We start from the raw sequence: 25,468 nt of genomic DNA, 5'->3' as shown, positions 1-25,468 counted from the left end.
GGAATTCAAGCATAGTTGTCTCGCTGAATTTAGGGGATAGTGAATCAAGTTTGGGGAGGCTAAGGCAACTATTATGCTGAAAAAATAATGAAAAGAGAAATATACATAGAAAGAGTTTCAGATATGTGAACAGGGTTTGCCTCGGGTCTTTGGATGAATTCTAAACTGTACATGCCCAAGGTTAAGTTCAACAATTCTAAGAAAGAAGTTCCATGGAGTTGTAAACTGAACAATTCCCAAAGCTCTCACAGGATGAGAGGTAGTCAAATTGTAACCAGCCAGAGTGTAGGAACTATATTGGATATCCAAACATTCATTAGAGACCCAAAAAGCCATGATTTAGTAAAAAGACTAAGGTGGCATGAGTAGCTTCAGCTATTCTCTATGCATCCTAACAAGGATTAAAATCCTCAAAAAAAAAAAAGTTAATCCACAAGTAATTTAAATATTGCAAAACAAAACAAAATGCCCAAAATCTTTAAAGAAAAACAACCAAATCCAGACATCAAACAACTTAATGTTTACAGTGTCTAGAATCCAATAGAACCATACCTGACATGCCATAAAGAAGAAAAATGTGATCAATAACTAGGAGAACAATCCATCAATAGAAATAAACTTAGAAGCGACAAAATGCTAAAAGTAACACAACAGTACTTAAAAAATATTATAAATATACGTAAGCACTTAAAAATTGATTAAAATGTAATGAGAAGCAGAATATATTAAGAAAAAAACCAACTGGACCTTCTAAAAATGAAAAATGAAGTATCTAGAAAAAAATTTACTGAATGGATTTAATATCAGATTAGACACGATAAGAAAAATGAAAAGCTATCTAAACTTAAACATAAAGAAAAATGCTTAAAATTTAACAGTCTGGAGTTTTCTCAAACACTTAAAAATGGAACTGCCTTATGACCCAGCTATTCTGGGAATTTATCAGAAGAAACTCTAAACACTCATTCAAAAAGATATATGCAACCCAATGTTCATTGCAGCATTATTAACAATACCCATGATATGGAAGCCACCCAAGGGCCCATTAATATGCAAGTTGATAAAAAAGCTTTGGTACATAAACACAATAGAATATCATTTGGCCATAAAAAAAGAAATCTTACTATTTGTGAGAGCATGTATGGACCTAGTAAAATAAGTCAGTCGGAGAAAGACAAATGCCATATGATTTTACATACCATATATGTGTAATCTAAATAACCAAATAAGTGAACAAACCAATTGAAACAGACTCATAGACACAGAGAGTGAACTGGTGGTTGCCAGAGGGGAAAGGACTTGGGGGACTGGATGAAAGAAGTGAGTGAATTAAGTACAAATTGGTAGTTACAAAGTAGTCACAGCATAGGGAGTATGGTCAATAATATTGTGGTAATGATGTATGGTGCCAGTTGGTACTGGCGATATGAGGCAGGGGGACACTTAGTAAAGTATATGATTGTCTAATCACTATGCTGTATGCCTGAGTCCAATACAAAATAATATTGAAATTCAACTACAATTGAAAAATTAAGATTAAAAATTAATAGAGTGTAGGTGACATATAGAACAATATCAAGCAGTTTAAATTATATATGGTTGGATTTACAGAAGGGAGTAATATTTGAAGAAAAATGAAAATTTTACAGTCAAGCAAACAAGGATCAGAATTCTATGGACTTATTTTCAGAAACAATGCAAACTAGAATAAAATAATATATATTTATGATGCTGAAAGAAAACAAATTGAAAGAAATTTTTAAAAAATAAAAAAGGTGAGATAATTAATTGCTAGCACACCTGCACTGTAAAATATGCTTAAAAGAAGTCTTCTGGCTGGAAGAAAATAATTCCACATAGAAAATCAGAACTACACAAAAAGAATTAAGAGTGACAAAATAGTTACAATGTAGGCAGATTTTAAAAAATAAGACTTTTGTTTCATAATTATTTACCACAAAATTTATCATTAAATGGAAATTGGAGAAAATGTTCAGTTCGCAATATGCAAGCTTCAGTGTCAGAAGCACCAAGGAAAATCTGACTTCATGGATTCCATTAGGAATATTTAAATTGGAAGAAAGGTAAAAGGAAAAATTAAGACACAGGAATTAATTTGCAAATTTTGAAAACCAGAATTCAAGACTTTCCACATCATGACTTCAACTAACTTTCTAGAGTTATATGTCACTATTTCTCAACATGTAATAGAGAATTCAAAAAGCTGGAATGCCTTCAGTATTGTTTTATATTGATTATATTTCCTTAGCACCTCCTGATGCTCTCACTACCTAGAACGGAATTTTCATGAACTCAGCATCCTTTAGTTATCTTTGCTCAGCCCAATGCTACCCATTATTTAAAATCTGTCTCAAATGTAACTTTTTCCATGGAGCCTACCTTAATTTCCTGTGGCAAAAACAAACAAACAAAAAAACCCCTCCCCTTTGAATCCCATGACTTACAAGAAAGTCTTTTTATAGTATATGATTTGTGTTTGTATTACTTATGTACTTAGCTCGCCTTCATTGAGCTATCAGCTTGCCTACTATGTCATCATCTATCTCATGCAAACTAAAAGGAAGAGAGTACCTACCTATATGGAGTACCTATTATGTGGCTCTATGAAACTAATCATTTGAAAACAATAATGTTCACCACAGCCCAAAGAAACAAGTACTAATATTCCTGTTTCACACATCTATATATATAAAAGCCTAAGCGACCAAACAAACGAATGACCGAATGACCAGTCAACGAGTCGCTATGATGTGCACTGACCACCAGAGGGCAGACACTCAAAGCAGGAGCTGCCCCGCGACCCCTCCCCACACTGGCCAACCACCCACCACCCCAGTCATCCCAGATTGCCAGCCAGGCCAAGGGACCCTACCTGTGCACAAATTCATGCACCAGGCCTCTAGTCATGAAACAAAACCTGTGTAACTTGTCCAAAATCACATAAATACTAAGGGGAAAACTATAAGAATAACCCATGATTTTATGACAATCAAGTATACACCTTTTTTCACTAAATATTGCATATAATTAATTGATAAAAATAAATATCAACTGAACAGTTTATATCGGTAAGTTGTTAAAGTATTAAGTAAAAGGAAGGAAGAGAGGAAGGAAGGAAAAGAGGAAAAGGGGAAGAAGGAAGGGAAGAAGAAAAATGGTATATAAGTGGAGGAAGGTAACAGGTATTTAAAACAGAAATTCCAAGCATTTTGGTTTAGAACACTTCAAGTAGAACATCCAAGTGAGTGAGCATGTGAGGGGGCATGGCCAGGCCAAGATGGGGTGCCAGGCAGGGCTGCAGGACTGTGAGCCTGGGAGTGCAAGCTGGGACCGGATCCCCACAGGCCACCCCAAGAAACCCCACCTGTGCAAAAATTCGTGCGTGCACCCGGCCTCTAGTATATCTATATATATAAAAAGGGTCAATCTGTAATGCCAGAATGACCGGTCACTATGACACCCACTGTGGCCAGCAAACCCAGCCCCTCCCCCCAGCCAGCCCCACCCCTGATCAGCCTCTCCCACCCCGATTGAGGGTGGGGGGCTGGCCAACCCCCCTGCCATCCCTCGCCCAGGCTGGCCCACACTAGTGGGGACCCCACCCAGATTGGGGGCATGGCCAGCCTGCAAACTGCCCATGGCCCCTTGTCCTGGCCAGCCCCGATCCCCAGAGGATTTTCCCCTCCCAGATTCGGGGCCCTCATCAGGGCAGGCCAACCGGCCCCCACCCATGCACCAGGCTCTATCCTATATAATAAAAGGGTAATATGCAAATTGCCCCTAAAGGTGGGGTGATCAGAACGACCACTGGACCTGTCACTATGAGGCGCATTGACCACCTCTTGGTTCCTTCCCCTGGCCAGCAGGCTCCAATCGCCTGATGGTGAGTGGGGAACCAGGGGTGGGTGGTGGGGATTCAGGCAGCATCAGGCCAAGGCCTCCACCCTGCCATCACCCCCCACACAGAGGGCAACCTGTGGAGGGGGCAGGGCCAGCAAGCGGGCAGTAACAGCCAACCTCTCAGTCCCTTCCCCCAGCCGTCAGGCACCGATCACCCTATGGCACAAGGGGAACCAGGGGTGGGTGGCAGCAAGGGGGCGGGGCCGGTTGTGGGCAGCCGAGAAAGATTGCCCTGATCGCAGGCCAGGCCTAGGGACCATCCCTGCACACGAATTTCATGTGCAGGGCCTCTAGTATGTATATATATTTGTTTGCATATGTGTGTGCATATATATATATATATAGTTTATATATATAGTGTATATATATGATAAATCTAATCAAAATATATCTGAGCCTTGTGACAGAACCAAAAATATATTTGGAATTATATCTACATATACGTTGATGTATATTATTCTGATGTATATAAATGGCCAAAAAAAGAGTTACATAATTTATTAACATATTTCAAAAGGTAGGATGGACAGATGTTACTAACTTCCATTTGCTCACTGTAAGTCACAAATGTGCACTGTGACCACCACCAATACTTTGTGAAAATAATGTGATAAATGTTGAGGCATATGGATCTAATATCTAAAAGATGTATACATCTTATAAAAATACACATTTAAATATATTTCTGAAAGACTAAGAATTTTTCTAATATGCACTTTTAGAATATTGAATCATTTTTAAAATGTATTTACTAAGGCTCTCTCCTCAATTACATTCAAAAGTGGTTCGTAATAACAATGATTAAAATTGAAAATAATGATGATCTGCAATAATAGGAAGTAATTATTGTGGTAATAATCTGTGGAAGATAACTTCAAGCAGCTAATAGCAAAGACAAAATTATAGGGACTGAATACTGGTGGTAACCAAATGAACAATTTCCCTATAAATAATGTTTATTTCATTGTTAATGAATATTGTCAGTTGCAAATCAATTCAAAAAACAAACAAGTATATTAACTAAAATAAATAGGCAAAACACCTTTCAAAATAATTGAAAAAATATTCCGTAGCATCACAGATCAGTATCTTGTAGAAAGTTACCTCAGTCAGGTAAATAGATAAGAGATATAAATGCTGTTGTAGATTATAAATAGTAATGCTGATTGATATAGTTTGCAACGTGTCACAAATATAATCTAACTAGAGGCCAGTTGCATGAAGATTGGCACAATAGGCCTTCCTTCCCCTGGCTGCCGGCACCGGTTTTCCTCCAGCACCCGGGACCCAGGCCTTTGCTCTGGCCACAGTGAGGCTTGGCTTCTCTGCTGCGGCCGCAGCACTGCAGTGGAGAAGCCAAGCCTCTGCAGTCTTCAGTCTTCAGTCTTCAGTCTTCACTCTGGCTGGAGCCTTCAGTCTTTGCTCTGTGCCTGTGTATGCAAATTAACCACCATATCTGTTGATTTAATTTGCATAGTCACTCTGATTGGCTGGTGGGTGTAGTGGAGTGACACCAATTTACATGTTTCTCTTTTATTAGTGTAGATGTGTTCCAAGGACATTTTCCAAGTAAAAAGATAAGAAGTTTGCTACATTGCTAATACGGTACCTAGCAGATATTTTTTTTTCTTTCAGCATCTTCTTTTGAACAACATGTGGCCCAGAGGGAACCGGAACACTTAACATTTGGGTCAAAGTGTTCTTTTTGATGATTCACTGTGGCACTGGACAGTAAAGTTTGATAGGTTTCAGGAAAACAAATAAAAACAGTAATTCAGGCTCTATTCTAACTATCTCTATAACCTTAAGTTTTGTTTTCACTTATAGGTATAGACATCTTGGGAATTCTAATCACAAAATGAAAAATTCTGAATCAACAGAGCAATTCAAAAGCAAAGATATTCAACCTATCAAAGAGGTGAGGTGGGAGAGGGTGAGGGAAGGGTAGGGACACTTTCTGGTATCATAAACCCCTTGTTATTAGAGCCCACAGAGTTCTTATATTAAAACAGTTCCTTTCTGTCCCCAGCCCCAGGTCTAGTATGTACCCTCAAGATTTCAGGAGAAATTAGTTGTCAGTGCTGCCAGCTCCTTGAACATGATACTAGTAAATAAGAGATGAATACTGTCAGTGACTGTGGAATTAAAAGTAATCTCTAAAAAGAGTATAAAAATGTCTTAGAAAGGAGGATCTGTTCCTAAAAACATAGAGCAATAGACTCAATTTAAGATGAGTCACTGTATACATTTCATTATTGAGGATTAGAAGTTAATGGGTGGGCTAAGAAAAGTGTTAACCACAGATGCAGGAGGAGACATTGGAATAAAATAAAAATACAAAGGAAACTTCAGATTTGGTAAATTATAATTAGCTAGCTCTAGCTCATGTGTGTAAAAACAACAACAAATTAATATCAAAAATATTATCCAGGACATACATAAAATTCCCTGGGATTTTTTAAATCAGTATTCCAGGTCATGGGAAATAAACTTACTGGGATAGACTCCAGTTGACTTTCTAGTTTTCTATTCCTGAATTGGAAATATCAGGGTTATGTGTGGAATCCTGTCAGCTTCTCCCTCTGAATAAGGGAATAATATAAAGAACCCTGCTGAGTTAATGGAAAGATTGATTAAAGAAAGCAACCCAGGAGGGAGCAGCTTCAGCTCCTCAGATCTAGCCAGGGAAGAGTGAATGACCGAGGAATCAGCATCTCCAGTTACAGGAGACAATCTATTGTCAAAGATTCCAAGGATGATTTTAGATCCTATGGGTAACTCAAGTCTTTGCATAAAGAAAATATAACTTTCCCACTAGTCAGATAGTTCCCTTACTCCATCATTTGAGTTACTTGATACATATAATCGCAGCTAATGAGACTTGGTTAGAACGGCCACCTAATCCTGGATTTTCTGAGGCTGTACCAAATTAAAATTTTCAATTATGCTATTGATGTGTGTGTTCTAAATTTGGACTCAGGAGATAATGAACCCTTGCCTCCGACATCACTGTGCATTTAAAAAATCCCTACCTTAATTCAGCCAGGGCAAGGAAAAGAGAAGGAATTTTACAGTGTTAAAAGGATTCAGGCTTCGAAGTATCAGAAATCAGAATAGTGAAGAGGTTAGCAGAAAATATAAATTGTTTTTAGATAAAGGATACTTGATGACCATAGATTAAGCTAGACTCATCTGTGAAATTTCTGGAGTGAAACTTGTATAGCTACCAATCTAAATTACTCTAATGATCTCATTTATCATCATGGGAGCAGTTAGAAAAGACCCTAACATGACCATAGAATTGAGGGTAGACATTGTATAGATGCATCTGCTCTTGTCTCTTCATTTGTTATGCTGTTTGCATGTGCGTGTGTGTGTGTGTGCGTGTGTGTGTGTGTGTGTGTGTGTGTGTGTGTGTGTGTTTTCTCAGCATTCTTCCACTACATTGTGAGTTTCCTTAGGGTAGGGATATTTTTTTTTGAGAGAAATTTTTCTTAAGATTTTTTTAATGTTTTTATTTATTTTAGAGAGAGAGAAACATTGATTGGTTGCCTCCCCTACTGGGGATCCAACCTGCAACCTGGGGCATGTGCCCTGACTGAGAATCAAACTGGTGACCTTTCAGATATGGGAAATGCTCCAACCAACTAAGCCATACTGCCCAGGGCAGGGATATATTTTTAAATATATTTTTGTTCTAGAACCTGACATAGAATAGGCATTCAATAAATGCATGCTTGTTGCGTCAATGAATCAATGCTGATCCCACAATAAGACAACTAAAACAGTACATACATGAGTTTTAGCTATCAATCTCAAATGCCTTGATGAAGAAGATAAAATTCTGTTTTTAAAGTGGAATGTAATTCCTTTCTCTAGCTTGTATGTTTAAAGGAATAGGGGCATAGACTTGGGATGGTTGCCTAGCAACTGCTTACCACAATTAGGGAAAAGTCTTGGACACAGACCCAAAGAAAGGATCCTAAACCACTGCAACACACAGAATTCATTTACTAGCTCATGTACAGTTCTTTTTAAAAAATATAACATTGATTTTTACAGAGAGGAAGGGAGAGGGATAGAGAGTTAGAAACATCAATCAGCTGCCTCCCGCACACCTCCTACTGGGGATGTGCCCCCAACCACATGCCCTTTACTGGAATCGAACCTGGGACCCTTCAGTCCACAGGCCGACGCTCTATCCACTGAGCCAAACCAGTTAGGACTAGTTCAATTTAATTTAATCATGATATGGTTTATGACTAGCTATGGACCACTTGACGTGCCTCCTAGGAGAATAAACCAAGCAATATTCTCCATTTGCCATATTCAATCAAACCTTTGAATTTCTTTCTGCCACACTCAATGCTGAAGAAATAAAGTTGAGTCAGCGTTCTCAATGAAAGGGTGAACAGAAAGGCATATGGAAAACAGGGAACCAAAGAACTTGCTTGTCTGGAACCAGATCAAGGTGTGGGGAAAAGCCACCAGGAGCAAGGATGGCCCCTCCTGATGATGCTGGGAGCTAATTGCACCCAATGTAACTAACTGCATTACTCACTGCTCAGCTTAACATCTGAAGGTTGCCCTGTGCACCAACTCGTGACCTTCGGACTGGACATACCTAACTAACATGTTTTCTTCATTCTATTCACTACTGACCCCATGTTTTGTTTTGTTTTTATCTCATAAAAGGTAATTTTATTATATTTAACAGTTATATGTCATGAGAGGAAATGTGATACAGTGGTTTATGTTCTGAGTGCAGATATATTTGTGCCTTCATTAGACACAAATAATTTTTTGCAAAGTATTATGTAAATTTGCAAATTATTGTTTTATTTTTTTAATTTTTTTATTGGTTAAGGTATTACAAATGTGACCCCACGCTTTTTAAAGAGTTGATTTATCAACAATCACAATTTGGGATATTTCACAAACAAAACGTGTAATTTTACACTGCCTGAAAAATTGGAAGTTTTGGCAATACTGGGTGATGACAGCTGGGGCTTCCGAGTAGCTACTTCTTTTAAACAAAGGAGATAGTCTTGAATCTACCACAATTTCTGTCACTGCCAAATTATCAAATGACTGTCATGTCAGGACTCTTCGTGAATACAAACGTCCATGGTTGGACTGAGGCAGTGTGGTACAGGGGCTGGCTGCTTCTCCTTCAAAGGAGTAGTATGCACATAGTATGCACTTCAATTTCAAGTTCTGTGGCATCATGCTGGCAGCTTGATTTTGACGAGGGTGGAAATATTGATACAATGGAAATCTGCAAATGTTATCAGTCTGTTTCTCCATCCATCCTCAGAGACCAGTGTCAAACATTTACCAGGGCAGCAGTGGACTGAGGTGAAATGAAGAGCAACTGCAATTCACTTCAGTTACATAGTTACCTGACTTATAGACTACAATCATGTCCCTCCCCCCAAATTAACACATACAAATCTACAATGAATCTACCATTCAGCCATATTGAACAATTTGCCATTTCTAAGATGGGACACTTTTTCTCTGTTTCTTTGTAAATATTGTTCCTTAATTCTGCACCTTTTCATTTTGTCTATCTGATCAATGCCTGTCTATCCTCTAAGATTAAACTTAGGTATCCTACTGTCTGCCGCATTACCTCTTTAACTGCCTACGCTATGCTATGCGATGCTATGCTCCACCTGTGAGCTTCTGAACAGGAAGCCCATTCCTCTGGTAGTTTTCCAGTGTTGGGCAATGGCCTCTTTGATTGTCTTTTTCTCCTACTGGGTGTTGTGCTACTCGAGAATGCAGTATTGCTTTTAAATATCCTTCCAGAATGATACATTGCCTGCTACCTAATATGTGTTCAATGTAAGCTTCTTTATTTTCATAAATATTTAGAATCCAAGAATTTAAGTTCTTTGCATTTTGACACATTTCATATCCGCTTGTTATAGTCATGAGTACTTTCTGTCTCTTGAAATAAAAGTGCTTCCCAGGCCTGAAACATCAGAGGTAAAGTATGGTGAGGAGAAAAAGGAGCACATAGGGAAACAGCATGGCTCACCCCAAGCCCAGGCTCTGGGTAACTGATTGAATTAAGGCTCTAGTCCAAGGCTACTAATAACAATGCAGTCAACTTTCCATTGGGTTTCAGCTGCTGCTCTTGTTTAATTTTATGACTCAAACTTTGCCTCCCTACCACTAAAAAGCCCAGCACAGGTATTATTAATCTTACTCTTAAAAGCATAGAGACTTAGTAAATATCCTAGATATCTAGTTTTATTATTTAACTAGAGGCCCGCTCCCTGGGGAACTGGGACCAAGCTGGCAGTCAGCCATCACTCTGGCAGCCCGAGAGCCCTCGGGGGATGTCCACTTGCCAGCAGGGAGCAGGCCTGCAGTTGGACATCCTTAGCCCTGCTGAGGAGGCGGGAGAGGCTCCCACCACCACCCCTGTGCTGGCAGGTGTCAGCCTGGCTTGTGGCTGAGCAGAGCTCCCCCTGTGGGAGCTCACTGACCACCAGGGGGCAGCTCCTGTATTGAGCGTCTGCCCCCTGGTGGTCAGTGTGTGTCATAGTGAACAGTCATTCCCAGTCTTTCTGCTGTTAGGGTCAGTTTGCTTATTCCCCTTTTATTATATAGAACTAGAGGCCCGGTGCACAAAAATTTGTGCACTCAGGGGAAGGGGGGCGTCCCTCAGCCCGGACTGTGCCCTCTCACAGTCTGGGAACCCTTGGGGGATGACCATCTGCTGGTTTAGGCCTGCTCCCGGGTGGCAGAGGGCAGGCCCAATCCCTAGGTGCAGCCCCTGGTCGGGCTCAGAGCAGGGCCGATTGGGGAGTTGGGGCGCCGCCCCTGTCATGCACAGAGCAGGGCGGATCGGGAGGTTGTGATGCCACCCTCAGTCATGCTCAGGGTTAGGCCCATTTGGGGGTTGGGGCACCACTCCCTGTCACACTCAAGGCAGGGTCGATGGGGAGGTTGCGGTGCCACCCCCTATCACGCACAGAGCAGGGCCCATCAGGGGGTTGGGGAGCTCCCCCCTGTCACTCACAGAGTAGGGCCGATAGGGGAGTTGGGGCACTGCCCCCTGTCATACACAGAGCAGGGCGGATCAGGGGTTGGGGCGCCGCACCCTGTTACACTCAGGGCAGGGCCGATGGGGAGGTTATGGCTCTACCCCATCATAAACAGAGTAGGGCCCATGGGGGAGGGGTTGGGGCGCAGCACCGTGTCACACACAGAGCAGGGCCGATCAGGGGGTTGGGGCACCACACTCTGTCACACACAGAGCTGCAGGGCAATCAGGGGCTTGAGGAGCTCCCTCATATCAGGAACAGAGCAGGGCTAATCAGGGGGTTGGGATGCTGCCCCCTGTCATGCTGATCCCAGTGCAGGTAGGCCTCGCGGCTCCACTGATCCCGGTGCTGGGAGGCATATTATCCTTTTACTATATAGGATAGAGGCCTGGTACACGGGTGGGGGCCGGCTGGTTTGCCCTGAAGGGTTTCCCGGATCAGGGTGGGGGTCCCGCTTGGATGCCTGGCCAGCCTGGGTGAGGGGATGATGGCTGTTTACAGCTGGTCACCCACCCTTAAGGGTGGGTGTCCCCACTGGGGTGCTTGGCCAGTCTGGGTGAGGGGCTGAGGGCTGTTTTCAGGCTGGCGGGTGACTGAAGCTCCCAACCGCTCCTTTTTTTCTTTTTCTTTTTTTATTCTGGGCCAGCTTTAGCTCTGAGGCTTGGCTCCAGGTCTTAGGCCTCTGCTGCTGAAAGCAGGTTTCTGGCCTTTGTTTACCTTCTGTATTTGAAACAATGTTGCGATCCTGCTGGCTGAAGCCCGGCCTACTAAAGCAGGTTTCTGGGGTTTTGTTTAGCATCTATATTTGTAACATAGTTGCTTAGAGTTGCAGCTCAGAGGCCAGCAGTGGCAGGCGGGGAACATTGGAGTCCTCCGTCACTGAGGCAAGCAAGCCTCATGTTCACTTTAAGCTGCCTGGCTGCCAGCTGCCATCTTGGCTGGCAGTTAATTTGCATATTGCCCTGATTAGCCAACGGGAAGGGTAGCGGTCGTATGCTAATTACCATGTTTCTCTTTTATTAGATAGGATAGAGGCCTGGTGCATGGGTGGGGGCCGGCTGGTTTGCCCTGAAGGGTGTCCCGGATCACAGTGGAGTTCCTCCTGGGGTGTCTGGCCAGCCTGGGTGAGGGGCTGATCGCTGTTTGCAGGCTGGTCAAACCCCCCTCCCCCAGTGGGGACCCTCACCCCATGGAGGTTTGGCCAGCATGTGTGAGGGGCTGATGGCTGTTTTCAGGCTGGCCACACCCCCTTTAGGGTGGGGAGTCCCCACTGGGGTGCCTGGCAAGTCTGGGTGAGAGCCTGAGGGCCATTTTCAGGCTGGCCAAGCCCCCCAGCAATGGAAGCTCCCAGCCTCTGCTTTTTTTCTTTTCTTTTCTTTTTTTTTTTAATTCTGGGATTTATTTACCTTCTATAATTGAAACTTTGTTGCCTTCAGTGGAGCTCAGAGCTGGCTGGGAAGCTTGGCTTCCTCCATCACTGAAGCAACCATACTTCCTGCTCGCTTCAGCTCCGTGGCTGCCAGCTGCGATCTTGGTAGGGTTAATTTGCTTATAGTCACTCTGATGGGCTGTGGGCATGGCTTAAGGCACAGCAAAGGTATGGCCAATTTGCATGCTTGTCTTTTATTAGATTAGTTACCTTAAATCTCTACTTAAAATGTGAGTCCATTACTACCTTTCCTGGAGTTGCTCTGAGACATCTCCTGTCATCATCTTATCATTGAGATTTATTGATAGCATTTCATGTGCCAACTACCCTTTTCACTTTATATAAGATGCAGATGTTCAAGCTGGCATCTTCTTCAGCTGCAACCAATGTGCATAATGCCACCACTCCTTGATTGGCCTCAAAACATTTTCCTGTCTACAAACAGGAAAACAGATTAAGGTTTCTGGTGGCACATTTCAAGTGATGCTGCTTAATTCATGTACAGTTCTCAGTATCATGATTCTTTCATATTGATCTTTATAAATAGATTTTCTGATGTTGCAAGCTGAGAAAAAAATCCTTTAATTAAAAGGAAATTCAAACCATGATGGTACAAGGTAGTACCAGACATTCTATTTCACTATCAGTATTAAATTATATTTTAAAGGAAAACTTAGATGTGTTGGCCATGAGAAGTTATAACCCCTGCTAAAGATTTTTACTGTGATATTTGTTGCTTTTCTATTTATTTTCTTTTTTTAACTTCTCTTAAGTAGAAAAAAATTGACAATACTTATATATGATTTTCATGATCTATAAGAAAATTATCATTGCCCTAACCGGTTTGGATCAATGGATAGAGCGTTGGCCTGCGGACTCAAGGGTCCCAGGTTTGATTCCGGTCAGGGGCGTGTACCTTGGTTGCGGACACATACCCAGTAGGGAGTGTGCAGGAGGCAGCTGATCGATGTTTCTCTCTCATCGATGTTTCTAACTCTCTATCCCTCTCCCTTCCTCTCTGTAAGAAATCAATAAAATATATTAAAAAAAAGAAAATTATCATTTAAAGAATAATGTTTCTGGAGTAATTCTATGTGAATTCTCAAATTCTAAATTAATAGAAATCGCTCCAAATAAATTTAATATGATAAATGTCTCTTATCCAAAGTCTTTATCTACTTCTCTGTTAAATTTGACTCTGCTTTGACTAGTCTTGCCTTCTCAACTTCTGAGACTATCAAACCATGACCACCTAAAACTTCAGTTGTAGTTGAATTCTGAAAATGAGGTGACTTTAAAGGACCTTTCTCACAAAAATCATAATAGACAACACAAAAATGATTTTTTAAAAATTCCTTTGGCCGAGGCCGGTTTGACTCAGTGGATGGAGCGTCGGCCTGCGTACTGAGGGGTCCCGGGTTCGATTCCGGTCGAGGGCATGTGCCTGGGTTGCGGGCACATCCCCAGTGGGAGATGTGCAGGAGGCAGCTGATCGATGTTTCTCTACCATCGATGTTTCTAACTCTCTGTCTCTCTCCCTTCCTCTCTGTGAAAAATCAATAAAATATATTAAAAAAAAAATTCCTTTGGTATCTAGAGCTATATTTACTTTTCTTATTATAAATTGTTATTTTTATAAAGATTAAAACAACCTGGTATTTGGAACATCAAATATACTGGATTTTAGGTTTATACTATCCATTTAAATATATTTTAAAGAGTTGTTTTAGCAGTTTCTGGACCACAGGATGGCCAAGATATATCCGGGAGATAGAATGAGGTAAGTGCTTTGCAAAGTGACAGTTATAAGTGAGTAAGACATAAGGAGATGAATCACTTGTCATCATATTGATCTGAATTCTTGGAGGACAGAGATCACCCTTTTGAAGGAGAAAGGCAGTGCATTTCTGCAAATGGATAGTACTTGAGTCCCTAAAATGCTCCTTGAAATGAATGGGGCACAAAAGAGGTTTCTTTACCCTAAAACCCGCTCACATTCATTCTCTACAAATTTCTGAATTCTTGAGATTTCTAGACTATCCTGTTAGAATAGTGTATCTTTAAGGGGCTACTAGGCAGTGGGGTTTTCATGGATCTAGCATCAGTGGATTCAGGTTTGAAACTAAGCCTCGCCTCTTGCTTTAAGAAAATCACCCAAAGCAAGCAAGTCACTGTGAGTATTAATTGTCTCCTTTGTAAAATAGTTTGTTGAAGAAAATCTTCACAGATCTCAAAAATCACATGATGTATAATAGTGCCATTCAGCCTCAAACCAAAGGCCATTCCATTCTCTCCATAGAGCTGTTTCTGTTTTAGTGGCTAGTGGAAAATATTCCAGAAAAATATCTAGTAATTTCTGATGCCGGATATTGCATTACGTTGATGTATGATAAGGCACTAAAGATGTAGTTTAGGTTTCAGTAAAATTTATAATTGGTTTATTGCCAGAAGTTGGCAAGCGTACATATAAATACACAAAATTTTGGATTTCACCCTTGCTACTTAATATTTTCATTTTAACTATATAGTCTTGGCCATCTCACTTAACCCCTCTGAACTTCATTATTTTTTCTTCTACAAAATGGAGAGAATAATCCCAACTCTGATTATATCAGAGGGTTATGAAAAAGTAAATTAAATATGTAAAAATTAGCTATTATATGACCTAGGAATGGACTGTATTTATGAGTAGAAGTCAAGAGTCTCTCATAAACAGTTTATTGCTTTAGAGCCAATGCTTTAAAGAGGGACTGATTATTAGGTGAGATTCATTCATTTGTCCAGCCCACACTAATACATTTCAAATATTGTACAAAGGTGTAGGTCACTGACATACATAAAACACATCCCCTAATTTCAAGATATGCATAGTCCAGAAGGGGTTGTAGACTCAGCTCCACAGGTATATATATTTTGCTAGAATAGTTTATTTAAAGTTTGAATTAGAAGGCCTTTTACTATACTCTCTAGACAACCACATGCTCAATCTCTCCCTTTCTTCTTATGTTAATGCGCTTTAGTCAGACATGGTACCTCTACTTGTCTCCCAAAGGCCATGCATTATAGGTACTTCTTCCCTCATCCAAATGCATACTGCATTATATATGCCTAATTGATGTTACAATTTGACCTCAAGGCTACTTTCAAGAATTTTTGTTACCATGCAAGCTGTTGGAATAACATTCAGATCCTCCATTCATATTTATATATTTATTACAAAAGCTTTTTTTTTTCATTTTTCCTGTAGACCATGCATACCTCTAAATATTTACTGGATTTGCTGTATTTCATTATAATTTTGCCAAAATGCAGCCCTGCCATATAGAGTACCCTTCTCTCACATCCTTCTGAGGCCTGTACTACTCTCAAACTCAACAAAGTAATTGAGAGCTTCAGCACTAGACTGTTCCAGTCTTCACTAACTGTTCTCTTTTCTGAATCCTTGTAGCATATCTAATGCTTATGCCATGAACTTGGGACTGTAATGACATATGAAAACACTTCTTTAGCTACTCCATATCTTTCCAACCCCCATATTTTATTTTAAAAAATATATTTTTATTGATTTCAGAGAGGAAGGGAGAGTGAGAGAGAAATAGAAACATCAATGATGAGAGAGAATCATTGATTGGCAGCCTCCTGCATGCCCCCTACTGGGGACTGAGCCTGCAACCCAGGCATGTGCCCTTGACTGGAATTAAATTCCAATCTAGTCATGATAACATGGCAATTAGAGATAACAACAGCATAAGAATTGACTGAAAAGGTCCAATTATTAGAATAATTAGTTAACAAACAAGAAAAAATTAAAAAGAAATGTTTTTTAAAGAAATAAAGTACAGTGGCTAAAATAACCATTTCTGTTGCAAAAAAATACAAGACAGATTTGATATTTTGTCATCTAGCAATGTCCATAGAATATTGTACTCCTATCATCAATACTCTCAAAATTTAACCTGATGCTTGCATATATTTCAGGATGAGACCAAAGATGGCACTAATAGTCTAACCTACTAGTGTTAGAGGAAGTTCATTCAACTCCATTGTACATCTAATCTTTAGCAAGTTTACCATGTATTAACTGAGAAATTAGCCTAAGAAGCACATAAGGCAGAAAACGTAAAATGGTAGTAAGTGCTATATCAAAAAGCTGGTGATACTATTAAGCTTCTAAATTTGGCATTTACTTACCTCTGTGTGCCAGTGAAATTATCTGAGAAACTAATAATTGAATTGAAGTATGAGGCAGAAAGAAGTTATATGGTGTGGAAGATGAAATAGGAAGGACACATTCAGGCAACAGAAGAGTATATAGTCTCATTCACAGGTAAGTAAAGCTAGAGTACTGAGAGCAAAGGGAAGAATGGAGAAAAATGAAGTTATAAAGGTAAATAAGGTTAGGTCTTGAGGCCCTTCTTTGTAGGTCCTGTCAAATATTTTGGCTCTATGAATATAAGTATTCTCTCTTTTTTACCACGTCCAGATACAGCCGTGGGCAAACTATGGCCCGCGGGCCAGATCCGGCCCATTTGAAATGAATAAAACTAAAAAAAAAAAGACCGTACCCTTTTATGTAATGATGTTTACTTTGAATTTATATTAGTTCACACAAACACTCCATCCATGCTTTTGTTCCGGCCCTCCAGTCCAGTTTAAGAACCCATTGTGGCCCTCGAGTCAAAAAGTTTGCCCACCCCTGGTAGAGAGTGGTCCAGGAATCCTGAGTAGGGGCAGCTAGGAATTGAGAAAATGAAAGAAAGAGACAGACACAGAGACAGAAGGGAAAAGCTGGGGCCTGGTGAGACAGCTGGCCCTCTGATGGAGAGACAGTGACCCAGAGCCGGTACAGTGCATTTATTTTATAAAATATGATACCAGGAAGTTTTACTAAAGTTTAAGATAAAGGAAATTATGTGAAATCTTGGTTAAAGATCAAACTGGAATTCTTCAATCTTGTGGCTTTTTTGTAATTGCCACTTATGGCTGGGCCTGGATAATTGCATCCATTCCTGGTGCTTGGCTGAACTTAGATAATGAAACCCACCCCCTGGCACCTGAGCTAAAGGTCAGGCTGACAACACACCTGCCTCTGGCAAGGCATATTTCCAGGGTATGGCTCTGCCAGACGCCACTGGATTCAGATGACAATCATCTCTGGGGCCTTTCCCAGAGATGCTCTCTACATATGAATAATGGAAATTTTGAAGTAAGAACTCTATGTCTAAATTTACATTTCATAGAACATTGTGGCTTCAGTGTGAAGAAAGGATTTAATAGTGCAGCATTGGGTATGGGGAGAAAAGTTGGGGCCTATTGCAGTAGGAAGGAGATAATGTTGTGTGGACTGGAGCATAGACAGTGGAGATGGAAGGAAGAATCACTTGAGAAATATTTAGGATGCAAAATTTATTCATAGTGCTGAACTCTCTGCTGGAGGAAAGGAGAGGGCAGTGGATGCTGATGCTGGAAACACTAGAAGAGATCCCATTTGGGGAGACAGTAATGAGTCCACAGGTGTTGACGTGTCGGTGCCTTTAAAACATCCAAGTAGGGATATTGGAAACCTAGTTGGCAACACATTTCTGGAGTCTAGAAATTATAGAACTATAATTATAAATTTGAGAGTGATTTGCATATGACTGGTAGTAGAATTGTTGAACAGCATTCAGACCTATTCTCATTTGGCAATCACTTAGCTGCATTATGAGAATTTTCTCAACAGCACATGGCTGGTCAAGTGCATTCACAGAAACAGCAAGTGGTTGGCCATATTTATAGCTGGGTTTTGCTGGAAGGATGTGACAAAGCATAAAGAGAAGCCAGGGAATTGAGAGTGTTTTTGAGAGTGTACTGACATTTGGATTGCAGGCTCTAATGAAATTGGAGATATTTGGGCTTGAGATACCAATGAAGTTAAAAGTGGCTGGAATGGGAGAAGTGTGCAATCAGGGTGGAGTGTGCTTTAATTCTGGTTGAAGATGAAATAGTTACAGTGACAGCATGATGCGCATCAGAAGAAAAGTGGTGGGGGAGTGAAAAGGAATCCCTTCGGCCGTGAGGTCAAGGAGCTGAGGAGCCGCTTGTTGAATATTTCATGACCACAAAGCAATGATGAAGAGGAGTGAAGGGTTATGGAAATAAAATCATGAAGGCTCACCTACTATTTCCTTTCTTAAGAATATCATTGAGCCCTAGCCCTTGAGTTCAGTGGTTAGAACATGGGCTCCGCACACTGAAGGAGTGCAGGGTTTAATTCCTCATCACGGGTACATACCTGGGTTCAGGTTCAATCCCGGTCCCAGTCGGGGCACATGAGGGAGGCAACAAATTGATGTCTCTCTTACATCAAGGCTTCTCTTGCTCTCTCTCTCTCCACTTCCCTTCCTCACTTCTACTCTCTCTAATAAGCAATGGACAAAAATAGCCTTGGGTGAAAATTAACAAAAAAGAACATCACTCAAACAAGAGCATATACTGTTCCAGGAGCTTTAAATAAATTATCACAATAAACCAGTGGTTCTCAACCTGTGGGTCGCGACCCCTTTGGCAGTCGAATGACCCTTTCACAGGGGTCACCTAAGACCATCCTGCATATCAGATATTTACATTACGATTCATAACAGTGGCAACCTTACAGTTATAAGTAGCAATGAAAATAATTTTATGGTTGGGCCACAACATGAGGAACTGTATTTAAAGGGCCAGAAGTTTGAGAACCACTGCTGAATAAACGCTTTGGAGTCTCTCAGTTTTGCATTTCAGTGCCAAATATGTGTACATCAGAACCTAGTGCTTTTGGATATTTCATATTCCAGCTGATGTTACACTCATATGTCTCATTATCGTAAAAATAAAATACAGTCCAGAAAGTATCTATTTTGATCATTAGGAAGCAGTGAAGACACCAGATATTTCCTAGTAGGCTCTTGGACAGAGAAAGGAAATGTAATTAAGATGCTGAATAATTCAATGATGTACATTCTCCAGAGCATATCAACTTTTACTGCTGTTGCTATTTCCAGGTCCTATTTTCCAGCCAGAGATTTTTTTGAGTTGAGATATTCACTTGAAACCTTAATGATTCTCAGAGATCCAGCTCTAAAATGGAAAGTAGGGCTTTTCCCTCCACCTGAAACTCAGTTGAAAGAACTAGAGCTGCTCTGTCAACTGCTTTCAAGAATTATGGAGGGCAAATCAAGGGAAGAGCTTAAGGATAGGTTTTGTCTTGTAAGACCCTGGTTACACAGAAACTTCAATGCTGAATTTTCAGATCCCAGATTAAAATACTGGTTACATGCACCAGATGACCTAGGTAAGAATCTCTAATAAAAACTATGACATCATAAAATGAACTATTGGTGGCATCTTAAACCAATGTAACTAGAAAATAAGTGGGAAGCAAAATATTTGCACTCAGTACTCTACCTTGAAGAATTCTATTGATTGATTTTCACTCTACCTTTAGTGTTATTTCAACGAATTCATTTGCGAAATTCTATCATTTTTACCTGTTACTATGTACACACTTTTACCTTTGCCCCAGGCTTTAAAACATAATCCTCATTCAGTCCCAATTGTTTGCATCCTCAGCTTTGTCTCTATTGGTCTCCTGGCTATATCATCCTCCCCATGCAGTCTTTACCTCATGGTACTCTGCAAAGTGCCTCCTCAATTTTGCAAATGTTTTTCTTCCCCAAGTGATTGATCTCCTCCCACCATTGATTGATCTCCTCCCACCATTGATTTCCAAGCTGCAGCAGGCAGAATAATGTTTCCCCAAAGATAGCTATGTAATTATCCCAGGAACCTATAAATTTGTTTTGTTACATGACAAAGGGGAATTAAGGTTGCAAATGGAATTACATTGCTTATCAGCTGACCTTAAAATAGGGAGGTTATTCTAAGTTGCTCCAATGTAATTGCAAGAGTCTTTAAAAGTAAAAGGAGACAGAAAAGGGGTCAGAGTCAGGTTATTTGATGGTGCTCCACTGCTTGCTTTTGAAATGCAAGTACCCTTACAGCGGTTCTCAACCTGTGGGTCGAGACCCCTTTGGGGGTCGAACGACCCTTTCACAGGGGTCGCCTAAGACCATCGGAAAACACTTATATAATTACATATTGCTTTTGTGATTAATCACTATGCTTTAATTATGTTCAATTTGTAACAATGAAATTGGGGGTCACCACAATATGAGGAACTGTATTAAAGGGTCGCGGCATTAGGAAAGTTGAGAACCACTGCTTTAGAAGTTAAAAAATAAGGCAAGAATCAGATGCTCTCCTAGACACCCTGAAGGAACACAGCCCTGCAAACACCCTGAGTTTAGCCCTGCTAAACTCACTTTAAACTTCTTACCTCAAGCACTGTAACATAAAACTGCTATTTTAAGCCACTAGGCTCATCAAAAATTGTTACAGCATAACAGAAAACTAACACACAAGCTTTTACTCATGTGCCTGTCAAGAGATTTTCTGCTCTGAATTCTTACCTTCATCAACAACTTCCACCGATTCTCTATTCCTATCAGTGACTAGCAATGTTATCAAATCCACTTGGGTTAGTTTACTGCAATTTTGTTAGGGTTTTCCATTACTCAGAGAAAATATCATAATATTGAAGAAAGGAAGAGTGTCTTAATAAAAGTCACATGGGGCCCTGGCCCGTTTGGCTCAGTGGATAGAGCGTCAGCTTGCAGACTGAAGGGTCCCGGGTTCAATTCTGGTCGGGGTTATGTACCTTGGTTGCGGGCACATCCTCAGTGGGGAGTGTGCAGGAGGCAGCTGGTCGATGTTTCTCTCTCATCAATGTTTCTAGCTCTTTATCCCTCTCCCTTCCTCTCTGTAAAAAATCAATAAAATATATTTTTTAAAAATTAAAGAAAAAGTCACAAGGGAAAACCCAGCATTAGATATGATGAAGGCTTACAGTAACACTGCGGAGAAGGGTCACCTTCCTTCCTGGATGTCTGTTGAGGTCATTCACCAGGCTATTTCATCTGCCGGGCTGTTTTACCTCTGGTCCTGGATTCTCTTCTCTGATTGTTTACTAGATCCAGAGTCAAACCTATCGGAACGTACTCTAGGTGTGCCCTTCAGTCTGTGTCTCAGATACACCTTAATGTCCCTATTGTTGTTGCTTATTCAAACAGCTGGTGAAGTATCTCTTCTTCCTAGGTATTCCACACCTAATTGGAAGAGACATGTTGATCATCTAATTTATCTAAATAAATAACAATTTCCAAATGCATTAACTTCTAATAAAGTCTAATAACAATAATGTGAATTGTCATAAAACCTTCCTAATGAGTATTAAGTGCTAAAAAGATGAAGAAGACAAGTCTATAGACGAGGAAATATGAATTGTATGATACATATAAAGCACAAATTTTTAAATTTATATCATTTGACTTAATATGACTTCTAGTAGTTGTCAAGTATTGAGCTATTTTTATTAAGATAATGTCAAGGTTATGAGTAGCCTATCAATGTTTGGATGCTTAAATGCTTTCAGTGTGTGAGAAAATAGCTTGTCCTGGGGAAAGGAAAAAAAAAGGTAGCAAAGTAAATTCTTGTGCCCAAGGTGTTAATTTCTATGTTAATGAGCTAACAGTTGGTTGGGTTATTTATGAAGCTGACGCATATTTGTCCACATCTATGATTTTTATGGTAGGCTGTAGCATCTATAGGCAGAACCCCTTTATTATGGAGCAGGAATAAAAATGTGGTAGATGCATCTTTTTAAAATTAGCAATGGTAATGATCTTAGTTATCAATTTTTTCATCTTTGAACCCACAAGCCCTAAATTCTGAGGCAGAATGTTTTAACTAGAAAATAAGATATAATAAATACATTATCTTGAAGGATTTTAATGAAAACCACTACCCTAATTGTATACATCAGAAAATAATTTCAAAACCTATTTGGAAGTATTAATATATGATGATTCAGTTAGAAAACAGATATTATTTTTATTTTACAATTTTTAAAAATATATTTTTATTGATTTCAGAGAAGAAGGAAAAGGGATGAGAGAGAATTGTGGATCGGCTGCCTCCTGCAAGTCCCCCACTTGGGATCGAACCCACAACCCGGGCATGTGCCCTTGACTGGAATCAAACCTGGAACCTTTCAGTTCTCAGGCCGATGCTCTAGCCATTGAGCCAAACCAGCTACGGTAGAAAACAGATATTCTTAGAATGTCCTTTCTGTGGGAAAAAAATGCCATGCTATAGTTTACAGAAAACATGAGCAATGGCGAAATTAACACCAAAATAATAGTAATAAGTAAATTAATTCCTGCCACCAAGGATTGAATATATGCCTTAGATTGATCCCGAATCAAATATGTTTTTTAAAAAAGTTCTTCCCAGAGAAACACAATACCACAACATTTTAAGGGACATTTTCTTCTGAGATGGTAGCCTTTGAAAAAATCTAACATGTGTGGAAGTCAGCATAGACTCAGATCAGTGGGAAACAACAAAGCCCGGAACAATATTCTGAATCTTTTTTTCTTACCCTTCCTTCTGGAAAGTTCAAACGGATAAGCTTAGCTTTCTCCTATTTGTGGAAAACAGCTATTCACTTATATTAGTTCGATGTTGAAAAGTATTGAAAAAAGCACTTGTTTTAATTACTTAAAATAAACATTGTACTTAAGAAAGGAAGAAAGGAGAGAGAGAGAGAGAGAGAGAGAGAGAGAGAGAGAGAGAGAGAGAGAGAGGAATGGAAGTGGGTTGTTGCAGCGTTTGATGATTAAAATAAAAATGTCAAAATGTCAGGCCTTTTTGCTTATATATAGATATCCCCATTGTGCCATTAAACTTTTCAACAGAATTATTTGATGCCCAATAACCTCATCTGAACCGCCACAGAAAACAATATCCTTTTTATTCTCTTCATAAAATAGAGCTCATGGAAGGTTCATAATTTTGCCATTCTGAGTCATCAAACAATATCACTTGAGATAAAGAGTTTTTTGTAAAGAAGCATATAATCTCTCTTTTCACAATGTTATTTTAATAGTCAAGAATCCTTCATTTTTTCATAAAGCTTCATGCATACCACACAACATAAGCAAAGTTTCATTATTATCCAAAGTTTCCCAATGCAATTTAAACTATCATAGAAATAAAATCATGGGTATCCACCTTAAGGACAAATGCAACTTCTTACATTTTCATTGATAGAATTAAATGGCCCTCTAATCCTTTGAAGTTTAAATATCTTCAATAGCTAGAATATTAATTTCATCTTTGAGAACTCATACCTTCAAGAAAAAAGACTACAAGTGCCAAATATAGTATATTTCCCTCAGGATTATAAAACAAATTCGCTTGTGGGTTACATAATCAACTATACATTTGGGAAAATTTTTCTTTTTTATACTGCCATGCATTTCCATAGTTTCCAAACCAAAGATAGATTTAAGGAAATATATGAAAAACAAGAGTAATTTGGATCTAAAATCTCATCACTAAGACATGGAATAAGAAAGGTCCTACTTTTATTCAATTATGCTCCAACAAGAAATCTATTTACAGTGAAAAATGGCCTAGAATATGATCTTTAAATATTTCATGAGCCCTGGTCAGTTAAGCATCATCGCATGCACCAAGAAGTCAAGAGGTCACCAGTTCCTTCAGGGCACTTGCCCAGGTTGCAGGCTCCATCCCCAGCAATGGGCGTCCAGGAGGCAGCCAATCAATGTGATGTTTCTCTCTCTCCCTCTCCTTTCCTCTCACTTTCTCTAAAATCAATGATAAAATATTTTTAAAAATATTTCATGAAAGCTTTATGTTATATTCTTCTGAACAGATTAAAACATTAGCTGTTATTTTGATTGTTTTGTCAATTAATTATAACACAAAAATCAGTATTTAGGAGAAGATCAAGTTGTTGATTTTTGTTGAATTTTTTAACAAAACCAATTTGGAAATTTTAAAATTATTTTAAAGTATTATTTAAATTTTATTAAAGTTATTAAATTTTTTAAATAATTAAGGAATCCAGAGCATCAGCTTCACATAGGAAACAGTCTTTGTTTACTGATGTAGCCACAGCACTTAGAAGAATGCCTGTAAACAATCAGTACATATTTTTATCATACTCCGAACTAAAGCTACCACACACTTAAAAAAAATTGCAGAGAATAGTCATTCATCTCTCTTATCTTTGAAATCATGTACCAATGTTTATTCATTCTATTCAAATTTAAGTAAATAAAATATATTTTAGTTACTGAAATTTTGATAAACATTTTGAAATAATTATTTTTTTAATTTTTTTAACTTTTTTCTTTTTGATGTGCTATAGCAGAGATTCAAAATATAATATTGCAGTATGCATTTAATAATACATTCAAATTACTGGCCAATTCTATTTTAAATTTAAGCTACATGTCTTCAAGAACAATAGATTTATAATTTTTTTCCCCAGTTCACATCAAGAGTTTTCTAAAGTTGAAACTTAAAGGTCTTTAGAGTCTACTTTTGAGGGTGCTTCCATTTATAATAACAACATACATTACCTTTTTATTTAGCACACTGAGTATAAGCTTAGGTTTATTTTATTTTTTTTTAAATATATTTTATTGATTTTTTACAGAGAGGAAGGTAGAGGGATAGAGAGTTAGAAACATCGATGAGAGAGAAACATCGATCAGCTGCCTCCTGCACATCTCCTACTGGGTATGTGCCCGCAACCCAGGTACATGCCCTTGACCGGAATCGAACCTGGGACCCTTCAGTCCACAGGCCGACGCTCTATCCACTGAGCCAAACCGGTTTCGGCTATAAGCTTAGGTTTATACCTTCCCTCCCCCACCCTCCCCATCATCGGGGAAGTAAGAGCTCTGATTCTTTAGTGAATATGACTTTTGCAAAGAAAATGAAACCCACTTGATCATGAAATTTAATCTAAGGCATCTGGTTTCTTTACATTTTGTTCTATTTCAGAATGAAGATATTATAACTTGAATAAACTTCAACTTGAAAGTGAAAGTGATCCTTTGAAAAATGCATGCATAAAAATTATATCTTTTTATCGATATTTAAT

Source organism: Myotis nattereri (genome assembly GCF_964212035.1).
Source record: "Myotis nattereri genome assembly, chromosome: 2".
Classification (NCBI taxonomy): domain Eukaryota; kingdom Metazoa; phylum Chordata; class Mammalia; order Chiroptera; family Vespertilionidae; genus Myotis; species Myotis nattereri.
Note: the sequence above shows the minus strand (reverse complement) of the source record.